Source organism: Pteronotus mesoamericanus, unplaced genomic scaffold, assembly GCF_021234165.1.
Source record: "Pteronotus mesoamericanus isolate MK-2021 breed Mesoamerican mustached bat unplaced genomic scaffold, CSHL_Meso_final contig_75, whole genome shotgun sequence".
NCBI lineage: Eukaryota > Metazoa > Chordata > Mammalia > Chiroptera > Mormoopidae > Pteronotus > Pteronotus mesoamericanus.
The window spans coordinates 1,189,602-1,202,036 of NW_026555249.1; positions in this window are offsets into that span (position 1 = coordinate 1,189,602).

Below are 12,435 nucleotides of genomic sequence, written 5' to 3' on the forward strand. Positions count from 1 at the left end.
AAAATGAGCAGCCGGAGAATCGCAAGGACGGCTGATATCTCACTTTGATAAAATACGGCAGATGCTTAGTTGACCACACCGATGATCCCGACTTCCTCCCACTGGGAAATTTCTTTTGGCCATTGTTCTTTCTGATCATCCTTGCCAGAAAAAGTGGAGTGCACTTTTCTTTTCCTGAGGTCTGTTCTCACTACGATGTCCACTCTAGGTAGAATGTAAGCCTTGAAGCTGAAAAGTCCAATTGTATTAGATGGAACCGGAGACTTAGGCAGCAGCTAGGATCCCATAGGCCTTAAAGCTAGATTTAAAAAGTTGTATTCATTTTCAGTGTACTGGAAAGCAGTTTGAAGATTTTTAACATGGTGTGTTTATTAAAGATCAACCTGGCTACAAGCGATGAAAATTAGAGGGTAAGAAAGTATTTTATTAAAGGGGAAATTGGTTAGAATCTTGCTCTAGTCCAGTAAGAGATAACAAGCGCATATAGAGAAGGGGTTTGAAGTGCCCAGTCATACTCTGTTCAGATTCCCTTTGATTTTTTTTTCTTAATATGACCACACAAACACACAGCATACACTGCATTTTTTGTATGCTTTTGCTTCTTCTAATGGCCTGCACCTGCAACTCTTTGAAGAACTTCCTTTGGGGACTGGTGCCACTTTGCCCACATGCAGAGAGATCCTAAAGTGCCTGCAACTCTACAATCATCTCCCACAAAGTCTCCGGGCCATTGTCTAACAGGTGCAGAAGTATGAAAACCTACATGTTATTTACATCCCAGAGCTCCCCTGCAGAACCATGCTGGGGCTGGAACTTTGACATCACATCTTGTTTGGATAACCCCCCTGTTTTGCTTTTCCCCAATTCTCTTTACCTTCCTAACCTAGAAGAAATTTATTACCAATCACTTGCACTCAAATCTGCACTTCAGTGTTTGTTTCTGGAGAACCGGGCCTAAGACATAGATAGAAATTACATATTCATAATATTAAGTACTACCTTCAATGTGGAGGGTAAAAAATAAGAAATATAGTATAATTCTTAGATTATTAGTTTTTCAATTGGGCAGATGATTGAGGCATTTATTGAGTGGAAAAGAAGGGGAATAGAAGTTGTGTTAGAAAACTAAAGAATCAAGTTTTGTTGTTATTCTCAGTCAAAATAAAGAAGTAATTTTTGTATTGCTTCTGCTAACAATATTTTGGCATAATTAATAATAGGAAGGAAAGAATTCACTGCCCTACTGGTTTTATATTGTGTGCGCGCGTGCACACACACACACATACAAACACATAAATGACAACACTTTAAAGTAAAATCTTATATCATTTCTCACAATATTATGAAGCAACTGAGGTACAAAGAGAGTCAATGGTTGCCTGAGTTTATATAAACAGAGAGAGAAATATTGAGAATCAAAGCCAGGTCCTATATTACACTTAGGCTCAACCTACTATCATCTATGATGCTAGCAGCCAGCATTTCTTTTAACTGGCTTTCCATTCTAGGCAATTTGCTGAGTCTTTCTTCAAACATTTTTTATTTAACTTTCATCTCAGCAATATTACAAAAAGAAAGTGGCTGTGTCAGATGAAGGATTGAACTGAGATTTTGCTTGCTGAAGTAACTTACTAATATCACAGGGTGGTAGGCACCAACGGAAAAGGTGGGAGGCATCCAGGATTTAAATTCTGTATGACTGATGACAATTCTCATGACAGTAATTATACAGCTGTTAAGTACCATTGTTCCTTATGCGTCTACCCAGAGGTCTCCTTCATGTACCCAGTTCAGGGTCTTTGTCTTTACTCACACTCTGTCCTTGAACAATCTTACCTGGCTCCTCAATTGGTATCTCTTTCCCATTATTTTCAGTCTCTATAATATTCTGAATTCTTGAAAAGTCTTCTAAACAACTTTTTTTTTCAAAAATAGCTTACACCAATTCAGGCTCTATTGATTTCTTTCATACCATACATGTATTTTCTTTACACCATTTACCATGATTTTAATTACCTCTTTCATTTAGTGGATTATATGTTTATTGACTCTTTCTTGTCGTTATAATGTAGCTTGCATGGTGGTATTTTGTAAATCACTGTGTCCTATATAAAGTAATTATCGATGTGCAGTAAGTACTGAATATGTATTTGTAAAATTAATTGATTAACTGTTTCATGCATAAAATTGGTAATCCCTAAGATGAGCTTGGGATCACTGAGATTGATTGAATATTTCATTCCATAACAATAGAAATATGGAAAGAGTTGAATTTGGAAGACATGTGCCTTTTAAAAGAATGTTGTTTTTTCCTCTAACAAATAGAATACTTTCTGCAGTGAAGAGTAATATTCATGCGAAATTTGCATAACAAGGAATTAGTATAAAATTGATAACATAAGTGGTATAAATGATAGAATGTTTGCTTAAACTTTGAAGCCCTTCCATGAAATATCAACTTTATTTTCCTCATAATTCTTGGCATAATTCTTCTCATTTAGGAAATATAACTGGAACCATCCTGTGACCAATTTAACATCTGCATGTCCCTCTGTTCTACACAAAATGAAAATTCTAAGAGTTTTTTTGTTGCATTTGTTTTTAAAGATAGCAAGTTCTTTTCCCATAGGTTTTATTAAAAATTCTTCATATCCATTATTCATTCAATAGCAACAAGCTGATTACTACATTTTCTATGTTTAATTATCTCTATCAGCCTTAAATGCTCTGCATTTTAATCACATTTTTGTTTATAAATAAATAACATCAGATGCATCACAAAGTACAGTATTTTAAATTTGGTTTGACTTTGATTTTGTAACCAGGGAATTCATATGAATCTTGTTAACTTTAAAAACTGAAAATTGTTTTATTATTTTTCCTTGTTCCCTTAATTACATTTCAATTGCATTTGAGAAAAATGGCTGCTGGTTATTTGTGAATCAAGAAAATATGTGCATGTTTATAATTAAGTAGATGTTCCCCATATAAAATCCACACTCCAAATTAAATTATATTGTTATTTCTTATCCCCATAGTTTAAACACAGATAAAGTATTTTAATAATTTCAATCTTGTTTTCAAGCAAAGTTTCTGAGATGAAATGTACACATAAGACAAGTGTATATGATTAATTTTAGTACCTTATTATAGAATGTATAAGCAACAAAGTACTTTCTCACACATTTATTTATTTATCTTCATAATAGAAACTGTGAAATATAGTCATATAATTTAAATACATTCCCAGATGAGATATGTGAGGTTTGGAGAAATGAAGAAAACCATTTCTGATTATCCAGTTATTTTTTGGTATTGGCAAAATTCCTATGTATGTTGTTGGATTCTTTGACCATTAGTTCTACTAACACACTATTACATTTTTTATACCAAAGAACTACTTCAGGATAAATAATATTTATTTTTATAATAATTGATAATACTTATATTTATTATATAAATATAGGTGGATATATGAATATATGTAATTGATTATTAGTGTGTTATATTTATTTGGTATACATATATATTTAGGATCTCTAGAATTATATATATATTTTTTAAGAATCCATGCCCAAATATTGTCATGTTGTATTTTGGGATTCTACCTTTCTCTAAATAAAGGCTATAAAATAATTTTTTAAAAAGGCAGAAAATGATGGTAGAAATATGAGCTGCCAGCTAGGTATAGCAGTCATTAATAGTTAACACCACTAAACTCCCATCTTTAAAAATTTAGCATTAGGTCTTCCCTAGAAACCAGCTGTATGAACTGTTATTAGGAGAAGCTATTGAATTAGCTTTTGCCAATATCCTATCAAGGGAACAATAATAACATTGTGCATAAGAGAATAGAAAGACATATATAGAATATATAGTATTATAAAGTCATGTAAACAACTGATTGCCAGTATTTGTGATAAATAACCACGGTCTATAAGGATAATGGAACTGGGTTAAAAAGATAATGATTGGTGACTTTTGGATATATGAAAAACACATGGACTTTCAATTAAAAGTAGATGAGCAAATTTTTCCCCAATATCAGTCCCCTGAATGCAGACCAAATGCATCAAAATTTATATATGACCCTCTACTACAAAAAAGCTTCTTTTGAAGTTGGTCAAGATATTATTATATCTACTCAATTAATGCACTCCCTGAAATATAACAGGCCAAGAAAAAATATAAAACAATTTAAGGTGGTAATATATTCAAAATATTTTAATTTTTAGATATCCCTTATAAGTAAATCATTGTCTGTCAGAGATTTAAAAAAAGAAAAACAAAAAAAAAAACCGCTAGAAGAGAGCTGTCTATGCCCTTGACTTACGTAAGAATGTTGGCTTACAAAGTATCACTAGTGTGTGGAGACGATAAAATGTGATATTATCATGAACAAATGGTGACATATTTAGTCTATGTGTTCTAAAACACTGGATATTGGGCAAAACGATTTACAAGTTGATGTGGCACAATGATATAAAATGCAGCATAAATTGGGCTATAGTAAAGCAAGGGAAATGCTCACCATCCTGTCAGCAAAAGAACACACAGCACTTTCATCTGAGGGGGAAAAAAATCAAAAGACAAAACAAAACACAACAGAGAGTCTATGAAAATAAAGGGGATCAGAAGAGAAGCCTTTCGGCGGAAAGAGTAATTAAGCTCGCATGGATGATGGACGTGCCCAGCCTCAACATTTCTCACAGTGTGGGGAGACTTCCCCGTAGATACATGAGAAAAGGAGGGGAAAGAGGCAACCACGAGCATTATGGAGAATGAGTCAATATCATTAATACATAAAGACTGATCTTTAAAAACATAAACAAAATAGTAGAGTTATATATATTTTAAAGAGGTACAAATGAATCACAGATATTTATGCATTCATAGTCTAAACCAAATTGATAAAAAAAAATCACAGCATATGTAAAGACTGTCCCAGGCATAGAGCAAGGAATTGAATAAAGCACCTTACCCTGTAGGTATGGTGACAGAAAAGGAAAGAAACAAAACAACAAGTAATTCCCTCAGTTTTCCTGTAAATATAAAACTGATCTAAGACATGAAATCTGCTTAAGAAAAATAAAGTAAGTTAAATGGGTAGATAAATTATGTGTGGTGGAGGAGGTATTGTTCTTGTCAGTGTGGTCAAAAAGAACCTTTCCGTTATGGTGATGTCTGAGCAGAAAGCTGAAGGGAGTTAGGAGGATTTCAATGGAAACAGTGTTCCATAAAAAGAACTAGTGAAACGTAAATACTAGGTGAGGAGGATTTGAGGGAGAAAGCAAATGCATTTGAGAAGCCTTCGAGTCACAGAAAGGACTTCAGTACACAAGGGGGGAGTTATAGACTCCAAGGTCAGAAAGATGGCAGGCTTCCAGAGTCTCACAAGCCATAGCAAAAAATCTAAACCTTCATCATGCTGAAATCACGTGAGAGCTTGACACGCATGACAATCACAACATAGTATTAAATGGATACTTCTAACTGGCATATGAAAAATAGACTTAACAAATCAAGAAAATACACAGAAAATGCTGAGAAGGTGATAGAAATAATCCTCATAAAAGAATGTTCTTACTGGCTTACAATTAGTAGAAGCTGGGGAGTAAGAATACAGACTGTGGCTTGACAAACAGATTTAGAGCTGACATTTACTGATGAGAGGCACTGGAGGAGTTCAGGTTGAGTGTAGCAGTGGAAATATAGTAAATCTGTAATATATAATTACATTCTTCCTTTTCTTCAAACTGAAAGTATTGATGATGTCATTATATAATTACATTCTATTAAGCTGCAATAAAAGAATACGCATTTGTCTAAGAAAGTATAAATGAGAATCAGGAAAGTCATTGTAAACTATTACGTAAAAAGTTTTAAAAGTATAAACACATTCACAGTTTACTGTAAGATTCTGTGGACGCCACAGTGCTCCACGCATGTCCCATTGACAAAGCCGTCTACCTACCGGTCAGCTACTGGGAGGTTTGGCTGCTAACTGCTTAGAGCTACTTCTTTTTCTGAGAATTATCTTAGACTGATGGGAACCACCAAGCTAGGGACATTACTTCACTCATCACCGTAGCCAATGACACTGAGGTACAAATAGCCAGGTTCCTTGCCTCAAGGTGTGTCAACACTCATTCCATTTTATTCTCCAAGCCTTCTTTCTGTAATCAGGCCCAGGCTAGACTCAAGCTGAGAGACCATATTTGTGCTGTGTTCTTTACTCTTCTCTCTCCTGCTTCATTTTCTCCCTTCAAGTATTCTCCTGAGAAGCACATTTTAAATCAATCATCTGTGTCAAATCCAAGTCTCAGATTGATTCTAGGAGATTATATATATCTATATATATATATAGATATTCTGAAGCATCTAGAAGAATATATCTACATTTATTTTGAATGAGTATCTATTTTATTAGAAATGAACCATTTAGCTGTTCTTCAAATAGTTTATCCGGTGCTACATTGCCAGGTACACAGCACCATCAGCACAATTTAGGTGCTAGGGATACACACACACACACACACACACACACACACACACACACACACACACACCCCTTCCTGCTACTTACATTCAAGCAGGGACAAACACTATTTAATAAGCATAAATATGAAAACATAAAACATATAATAGGCAGAATGTATTCAGTGCTATTGGAAAAAATAGAGCAATACAGGTAGATCTGAGTATGGATAAGGGAAAGAAAGTGAAATTCCATATTGACTTTATTGACAAGAAATTATTTGGGTAAATATTTGAAGAAAAGGGAGCTATCCAAGTGGACATGTGGAGAAAGTGTTTTCAGTTAAAGTAAAAGAAAGTGCAAGGGTCCTGCCACAGTAGCATTCCTGGCTTGTTTTAGACTTCAGTGAAACCCAGACTTTTATTTATTTATTTATTTATTTTGGTCTGGGCTCATGGTTTCTTTGTCAGGAGAGCTCTGCTAAACATTAAATGACTCATGTTTTTTAGTCTATTCAGTTTTATGTGTCAAGGGGACACTCCATAGACATTTTTAAATTTAGATATACTTCTTGGATTTTCTTTATATTTATTACCACTAGATTATATTTTATTATCACTATTCCACAGGCCTGGCTACTACTGCTTGATTACAGCTCCTTTCATTTTATTGGACTTCACTGCATGAACCACAGCTTTACTGCTTGTAGCACAACACATTTTGTCCAGGTAACATCATTTGCTGGGATCCAAACTCTTAGCTGGGTCCTTAATCCTGCTGATACCCTCCATTGAAAAGTTTTAAAAATAGCTGTGATGGCCATTCTAGTGTTTTCACTTTCAGAGTTTCAATCAGTCCTTTTCAACATAACTATTATTTATTTTTTATCATGAAATGTTGTCTACTTTTCAACCTGCCTGTCCCTCGTTCATGCCATCTTCATTTCCTTATATTCTGCCAGTAGACTGGCAATAGCTCTCTGAATTTGTCTCTTTCTCATAGTGTTTTGATAACAAATCTAGAGTAATACTTTGTTTTTCCATATTTTCCCTAGTGCTATAAGTTTATTTGGTTGAGGACCTACCTTTGAAGTTATCGCAAGTGATAACTTTACCAAATATTATGCTACTGTATGAAATAAATGTCCATTTTTCGAGACTCTGATAAGTCTTTCTCCATTGCTGGATGGCCAAGTTTTAACCCAATGCTACAAATTTTATGTGTCTTCTGTTGTTGTTATTGTTAGTACAGCATATCGCTTCTAGCAGGTATTTATTCACCAGTCACAGCTGACTGGGTTATGCTGTATGTAGTAACTCAAAACTGGTAGGGTATATGATCACTGTGCTTTTCCTAGGAGGCTTCTAACCAAGGGAAGGGACTTTTCATCATCATGTTCTCATGATTGCAAAGACAACGGTGAAAGAACACGGAAAAACTCATGCTGACCTTTAGGTCTTCCACACAAAAGAGGCACACTCATCTGCATTTCAGTGGGCAAAGCAAACCCCACAGTTATGTCTAAATTCAGAGGTGGGGGAGTACAGTCTTATGATATGTTGGGAAGAGAGAAATTCAGAAATAGTTGGTCAACAGTTCTGATTATTGTTTCACTAGTATAAAAGTTATTGTTATGGGTTTAATATTGCCACCAATATAAGGATATAGAGATTCAATTCCTTACCCTTTGTGCCAATGATGTGAGCTTATTGTAAATAGGATCTTTAAAGATGAAATTAAGTTAAGACAAAGTCATCTTTAATTAGACTGGGCCCTAATCCAATATTGTAGTTGTTCTCATAAGAAGAAGAAAAGAAACACACATGTAGAGGGAAGACAATCATAGGAAGATGGAAGTAGAGATTGAGGTTACACTGCCACGGGCCAAGCTACTAGAAGCCGGAAGAAATAAGGAACCATTTCTTATGGAGGGAGCACAGCCCTGTCAAAACCTTGATGTCCGAAGTCCAGCCTCCATAACTGTAAGGAAATCAATTCTGATTGTATTAGACCAAACAAGATGATGAATAATTGAAAAAAAATACTACATTAATGTATTATGTTAATAGTAGATAAAACTGGATAAAGAGTATATTGGAACATCATAATTATCCTCCTCTTAATTTTTCTGTAAATCTAAAACTGACCTAAGAAATGAAGCTATGCAAGAAAAATAAAGTTAAAGGATAGATATATTACATGTGTTGGGAAAGGTACTGTTATTTCAATAATATGGTAGAAAAGAGCCTGTCAATTATGGTGACATTTGAGCAGAAAGCTGAAGGGAGTAAGGAGTGGTGGTTGTACTTTGTAACAGCAATCCTAGGGATCTAATATAGTGCTACTTAAATATTAACATGTATTACCCATTTGTAATAGTTCCGTGACTTCCCCAGGTAAAAGTAAGAGAGTATTCTTCTTCTGTGCTTCTGCATTATTGAGTTTATAATATTAAAGACAGAGAGTTAACATGAAGACTTTTTTAACACCATAAACTTGGAATTATTTCAAAGGGTTTTGCTACTTCCTAATTATATAACTTTTGGCAAGACAACTTTATGTCTCATTTTCTTAATTTGTAAAACAAAACAATAATAATATTATTATTATACAGAATTGCTGCTAATTCTTTTTTAAAGACCTTGAAAACGCTCTGTTATATTTAGCTCTCTAAATTACTTGTGATTCTCTCTTTTTCAGACTATATTCAACACACTGTCTTGCATGGTGCAGGAGAAGTTTAGAAATATATGTTGAGGAACTAAATAACTTGAATTTAAAACGCTTAATATTCTGTATGTGGAATTACATAAAAAGTACATTTTATTTTTTAGAAGTCAAACAACAAAATGTAATGTAATATGGAAAGATACTATATGAGATACTCTGATTCCATTAAAATATAAATCATCAATATTCCTCTTTAAGTATTTTTACTAAAAATTTATTACTTAAAAATATATATGCATACATATATTTGTTTCTGTCAGCCTGTACAAATAAAAACACCAGCAAAATTACATTTATATTCTTGAGATGTACTGTGAAATACTGAGAGCTCTACTAACTATCTCTTGGCACTGATGACAATTTAAATGTTACTATAGCAATCACCATGGTAGTGTTTTCAATTAGTGCTACACAGTCACAATATAACATGAGTCTAGTGTACCATTTGGCAACATAATAATAGACCTCAAGATTTTTCATTTTGTCAGTCAAGTAAAATCTAAACAGTCCAAAAAAAAAAAAAAAAAAGAAATGAACAACTAGCATGGACTATCCAGTGGTTTCAAATTCAGATATCCTTTAACTAAACTTCTAAAAATATTTTAGTAAAAAGATACATTAACATGTTTAAGTTTGCACGTCACCTACTCATGCACAATAAAGCTACAAAAAATTTTCCTTAGTATCTCATTATCAGATACTGATATTAAAAATCCTGTCTTTATATCACGTGGAAAATATTTCTGAAAAATAAACTCACTTACGATATATAATAATCTTATGGAGGGAAGAAAATGGAAGATTATGCTAACATAGCAGTAGTTATTTACTGTTATATCTAGTACTTATTAAGCTCATGTTATGAACCAACCACTGTTCTAAGTGCCTCACAGTTTGTGGCAGCCATTCATTCTGTTCCCAAACAGCCTGTGCCTCCGTGCCTCTCTCATTCTAGTCCAAGGGAATTGGGCTTCTCTGCTGCCTTGAAGTTCTGTGAGGTTATTTGGCCAATGAAGCTTGGGTGGCCGTGGTGTAGGTTCTTTCTGAGAAGGTGTCTGAACTGCTTCATGATCCTTCCACTGCCTTTTTTTCTTTGCCGTACCAAATAGCAAGACTTCCCAGCCTAGAACCTGAAGTGATGACGAGGAACTACCCCACACACCCTTACCAGCCAACCTGTGATAAATATACGAGAGAGGAAATAAACCTTTTTTTTTAATAGTCACTGCCCACACTAAGCCTCTTGACAGATACATTTGCGTTATGAATAAATCACATACCAGTCTCAGAATCCACTGGCTGAAGGTGTTGTTTTCCCATTTGATACACAAAAAACATGAAATACCAAGTGTGTAAATGTATTGCCCAAGACAATCATCAGTTAGTTGATGAGGAACAAAACAAAAATCAGCTCTGAGAGCTGATAGTTGGTACCAACCTGGCAACTAAGAGTTACGATGTAGTTTTCCCTGTTGAACACAATTTAACAGAATATCAGCATCAGATTAGCTAACTCAACATATGTGAGTGAACTCGACAAAAGCAGGGCACTAGAGACACCCAAAATGACCAAATATCTTCCTCTCCTGGTTACTCTATTTCCTTCCAAAGTCAACCTCAAGCTCTTTTTCCGGCTTTCAGACAGAAACTAATACACATCGACAAAATTACCTCAGTTTCCTGATATTTACCAATTAAGTGCTGATCCTTGCTTTATAAGCTCTTCCCAAATGCTCCAGTATTTTTCCAGACTTCATAATGAGCAGATCCTCATTCCCTCTGACCACAATACCTCCCACGTCCCTATGACAGACAGTAGGATTCGTTGCGGGAAGCTGTAAACCTAACTGTATTTGACCATGGCTGTGTTCCTGGTGATCTTTCAGGCGCTAGTAGCTGATATGTACATTTAGGGAGTCTGACTCTAGTACCCATGACAAAGCCACAGCACTGTAATCCAAATAAAGCAGTATAAATTTGGAGAGTTAAAAAGGTAATTAACATAGGTCATTTCCTTTTTTATAGCAGTTCTATGATAGACAATTATATTAACAAATCACAAGGTCTGATTAAAACAACTCAAAGGAAAGTAGTAAAATAATAAAATTGGCACTGATATAAAATATAACTTATTGGGGTTTATATAGTATAAATTTATAAGGAAAAATTATTAAGAAGTAGACTTGGTTCCTGTCCCACTGCCCCAGCATCCCATGCAGACTGTTCCATCAATCATGTTCTCTGCTCATGGAGCATATACTTATTGTTGGTTCATATGAGGACCTTCTCTTGTTTTATTCATTTGTTTTTATTTTTATCTCCATCAGCCACTCTCAGTTCCCTCAATTTTCCTGAGGATTGTTTAATAACAACCTGTGAATCAGAAGTGTTTTACAATAAAAATTAATTATCCTCATAATCCTCATAATGTACACAGAGTTAGTGTGGAACTATGGTCTGATTTGGAGGAGGGACAGCAGACCAAGAGTTCAAGTGATTCAGTGCACTCAGACTCTGCTTTATAAAAATATAACGAAACACCTAACAACAGTGCACTATTTCAATGATTTAAACGTTATCTTTCACTTGACACATAGTGCACATAATTGTATCTCATTTTTAAAGCACTGCAATGTTGAAAATGTTCAAAATTTAGTTGGAAATACTAGAAAACCACACACTGAAATACAACAAAAATATAACATAACTGAATATCTCCATCAACCCAGTGAATTTAAAGGGATAACATTATTTTCATTTTAAATAATCATGCTCTCACTATAATCTTTTGGGACATTTTTCGTTTGTGAAAGAGGAAATCTAAAAAGTAAAGATGCATCTAAGTTAATCTTCTAAAATCAGGCCTTATTGAAGCGCCTTACATGTCTTGGTATGAATCTTTCTCTTTGTGAAACTCATTTGTTTGCCACATGGTAAGATCATTTTATTTTATTTTTTATCTATATTTGCCAAAGGAACTATGTTTGCTTCTTAAATAGCATCATTAAGCATGAGAGATATGATACACTAAATTAAATATATATTCATTAAAGCCAAAAAAAAAAATCCTCAATGTTTGCCTCTTTAGAAGGTTCCTGTGACATAATATAAATTTTAAAATACATGCTCCGGTTTCCTGTACATTAATAGTAATTCCCAGAATTACTTAATTCATTTTCTGTTGCATAACAGTATATATCTGCCAAACACTTGACACAGCTGTCTTT